Source organism: Tiliqua scincoides, chromosome 2, assembly GCF_035046505.1.
Source record: "Tiliqua scincoides isolate rTilSci1 chromosome 2, rTilSci1.hap2, whole genome shotgun sequence".
NCBI classification, from domain to species: domain Eukaryota; kingdom Metazoa; phylum Chordata; class Lepidosauria; order Squamata; family Scincidae; genus Tiliqua; species Tiliqua scincoides.
Window position 1 is genome coordinate 154450336 of NC_089822.1, and position 4425 is coordinate 154454760.

The window sequence follows — 4425 nt, forward strand, 5'->3', positions numbered from 1 at the left end:
CTAGACAGAAAGAGGCCCAAACAGCTGAAATGGCGCATCCAAAATCTCAGAGGCCAGACCCATGGTTTCCTCTCCCCCGCCCCCCCCCCGAGAAAGCCCCTTCCTAGCCGAAACAGCTGAAATGGTGCATCCAAAATCTCCTGCCTGCTCACCCCCAAATGACACCAGACTCAGCAGCAGCCTTTGGGGTCCTGCAAAGTGCTTGCACAGCCGCTCAGCTCACAGGAGGGAAATGGAAGGCACTGAACACATTTCCTCCATGCCTGCCTCTCTGGTGTCCTGTGACTACCAGCAGATTGCTATGATTGGCCCCTAAGGTGAGTTAGTAAGCATCAGCAGCCTGATCTGATTGGAGGAGGCTGCCTGCAGGGAGGGGCTGAGCTCTCAAGGAACAGGAGCTAAATTGGAGGACATTCAACCACATTTACATGACAAGTGTGGAAAAAATGCTGGTGGGGGTGAACTGCTGGCTCAGGGGAGGCAAAGCCCCCCTGGCCCCCCCAGCTACGACCCTGCTGGATGGGCCCGCAGTTCTCATGGAAACAAATGGACTTAATAGGGCCGGGGTCAGGAGGGGGCTGGCCTCACTGGGAACTAGCTGAGGGCCCATGACCCCTGTGGGCCCACCCAGGCAACCCCTGAAGCAGCAGTTGGTGGGCAGCACTGGTGTGACTCATTCAACTGAGCACCTCATGCCATTGCTGTCTTCTCTCACTCTCTCCAGAGGCAGTTGGCTTTCCTCAGTGGCCCCTGTGATGATGCAGGGGCCTATGAGGAAACCCATTCATGGAGAACTGGAAGCAAGAGCAACTTGCTCTTTTGTTAGCAACTGCTCTCTCAAATGCCGCAGGGCTGGCCACCAAAGTTAAAGGTTGAAAACGGCCAAAGAAAGACAGACAGACACCTTGAGGGGTTAGCCTAATGTAGATTCAAGTTCACTCCTTTTTGGACAAACTTTCCAAATAAACAGAGCCGAGGAACAATTGTTTGCTCCTGGTTGGTTGGCTGGCAACCTTCAGTCTCGAAAGACTATGGTATAAGCCTACAGGACCCAGTATTACCAGGTGGTCTCCCATCCAAGTACTAACCAGGCCTGACCCTGCTTAGCTTCCGAGATCAGACGAGATCAGGCATTTGCAGGGTAGCAGTTTGCTCCTGTTTCAAGAAAAAGGGGCAATGAAGAGCAGTGGTGTCACTGGGGGGGGGTTTCAGGGGGCACACACTACGCCGGGTGACACCATTGGGAGTGATAAGAAAGGAGGGGAGCCAATGATTTCCTGACTGGGCTGACTGGGAGGCCAGGTCTACTGGGTGGGGCAAAAATCCATGTTGGAGTTGAGTCAGGTATGTCTGTGAATGAGTGAAGGCAGAAAGCAAAAGCTGACAGTAGACAGTTGTCTCAGGTCTCCCCAGATTCAAGATTGCAGCTCATGTCATACTAAGAAAAATGCAATCCAGCTAAGAATTGGATTACTGAAAGCGATCTCTTCTCAGCTTGTGCCTGAGCAGCTTTCCTTTTCTAGTCTGGTTCTGTCTTCAGTGTCCTTTAACAGTTGGAAGGAAGGAGTTTTGTCCAAGTGGGTGGTATGCAAAGGGAAACAAATCAACTCCCAGTTTTAGAAAAGAAGCAGATTTTTAAGTAGAAACAACCTCTAAAAAGGAAAATTCAAGGAATTCATACAAGAAAAGCTAATCTTTGAGTTGCCTCCCATTATTTGTCTGATTCACATAAACATGGAGGTCAGAGACTGAGGTATGCTGCACAGTCTCACACACCTCTCCATACCTGTGGGACTGCGGGATTGTGCAACTGACTTCAGTCTCTGTCCATGTTTTGGGGTAAAGACAAGAATTACACACATGGGGCTTACTTGCATAAAGCTGTACAAATGTCAAAACCTCACTTTAGCTCCAATGGGCAGGAATCAGGAGGCAGCCACTCAGCTTCCACTCCTGTTTCATGCACTGGGTATAAATATGGAAGCCCTGTTCAGGTGTTCACTGCCCCTTGAAGAACCAATCTAAGTGGGACTCTCTCAGGAGGGTGCCTCAGGGTACAGTCCTAACCAACATTCCAGCACTGACGTAGCCACATCGCAGCCCCATGGTAAGGTAACAAACATGCCCTCACCTTGAGGAGGTCCCTCTGACTGCCTCCCCACTGGAGGATGCAGTGCAAGCTGCATTGGCATACCTATGTCAGTGCTGGAAAGTTGGTTAGGATTACACCGTTAGGCTGCACCCTCATACTTACCTGGGAGTAAGCCAAATTGACTATAATGGGACTTACTTCTGAGTAGACAGCTCAGTAGATATGCTCTCAGCCCACCTCTCTCCCCATAGCTCAGCCCACTACTCTCCCTGAGCCCAGCATTTGTTTGCAGGCCCAGTGCTGGCAGAACAGGATAGAAGACAATGAGGTTGTGCACATTTATCTGAATAGATTCAAGAAGTGGAGTAACAGCAGCAGCTTACAGATGTGATACAAGAACACAGCCTGAGAAACAAGGTGCAAGTATGGCAGCTGCTTAAGTGCGGGGGAACCAATGTGCGTTCCATTGTAAGTGCCTAATGCTTAATCCCATCCAGCCCATACAATTTTCTTTTAGTATTGTCCCACAGCCAGCCAGACACTGTAATAAATCATAATAATTAACACTTGGATAGTGCTATGCCCCAGGACCTCCAAGCACTTCAGAAACAAATGCTGACAAACAAAAGAAACACACGTACTGCAGAGCAAAACAACTCAGCCACAAAGTATGCACATCATTCCTATGAGATGACTGCACCTTCACAGAATGTCAGGCCTGGAAGAGATCTTGAATAGGGCACCACAAAAGGCACATATCCTTAGCAGGGCCATGGCAAAGGGGTTCTTAACATTAACTTCCTCCAAGCTTCAACCCTTTTGACCTGTGTCTTGGAAAGACTGCCCATTGTTGCTCAGATGGACATCTGAAGGGCATCGGGGATCAGTATGAGGTCAGGCATTGGCTGAGGGCCCATACCTTAGAGGAACTACCAAGCCAGGCTGATCCTTGAATCTTCACTATGGGTGGCTGTGATAGCACCCAATGCCTGCATCAGGGGTCTACTGGGCACCATGAGGGGAGGCCTAATGCAAAGCTTTGCCCACAGTCTGAAACAACCTGGTTCTGGCATTGTTCTTATTCATGACAGCATGGAATAGCACTCCAGGCAGGTTTCCCAAAAAACCTCAGACCTCTAGACCAGCATCTCTAGACATAATGCTACGCATCATAAAAATGAGAAACAGTGAGATAGGGCACAAACAACAATCCTTAAGCTATTAAATTCTATACGTCTCAGCCCAGATGTGGGAAACTTCAGGCTTTCAAAGATATACTGTGGGCACAATCCTAACCAACTTTCCAGGACTCGTATAGCTTTGCCAGTGGGACATGCGCTGCATCCTGCAGTTGGGAGTCAATCACGGAGGCCTCCTCGGGTTAAGGCAATGTTTGTTCCCTTTCCTTGGAATTGCATTGCCCTTACCTTGGTGCTGGAAAGTTGGTTAGGATTGCACCCATTGACTTTTACTAGACCACCAAGGTTCACCAACCGGAGCCAGGTACAAAATAGTGGCTTGGGGGTGGAGTCTGTTGCCAACTGCATCCTATGAACCATATGCTGCCTATACAATGTACAGTTAACAGGCTAATCGGGGAAGAGGTGTCTATTAATGCCAAAAGTCCATTAAGTCTGAATGCACTGAAGATCAGATATGTGCATGTGCAAAACGTTTATGGCTATTTTTTAATGGAGCAATTGTCTCCAAAGTTAAAATGAGATCCATTAAACTGAGGGTTCCCTCTACAAGGATAAATCGTCATCTGTGTCACTAGGAATTTTTACACAAAACACCAATACTGGCAGGCAAAGCTGCACAAAGACCTGGATTTACTTTTTTTCCTATCAGGAAACAACTGAAGAGAGAGTGGAAAAAAAAAAAAATGAAGCCTCCTCAATAGGAATGTACTGAGCTCCTAGAAGGGTGGAAAGGTGGGAAATAAATCATTTAAATAAAATAAATAAATGTTTATTATACAAAATATTGCTGAACTTTTTGATTACATATTTTTTCATCTTCTCCTGTTTTGATTTAATATCAATATGTAACTTATTTTCCCCCTGTGATAACTTCAATAATGTGTGTGTGTGTGTGTGTGTGTGTGTGTGTGTGTGTGTGTGTGTGTGTGTGTGTGTGTGTGTGTGTTTAAAGAAGACTTTACCACAGGCAACCAATTAATATTCTTATTATACTGGTAAGCACCCCTGAGGCTGACATACAAGCAATTAGCAGAAGACCAGCCACAGTGGAAAATGTTGGGCCTTTACTTGCCATTGCCATTTTCCAATGACTGGGAGGTAGAAGCCCCTGAGAACATACTGCAAATCAAC

The 4425-nt window shown here is 47.3% G+C and overlaps 1 pseudogene; it reads right to left on the reverse strand.

The window, feature by feature from the left end:
* Window positions 1-1039: 1039 nt before the first annotated feature.
* LOC136642914 (5S ribosomal RNA) lies at window positions 1040-1153 on the reverse strand (annotated as a pseudogene).
* Between the last annotated feature and the right edge of the window lie 3272 nt (window positions 1154-4425).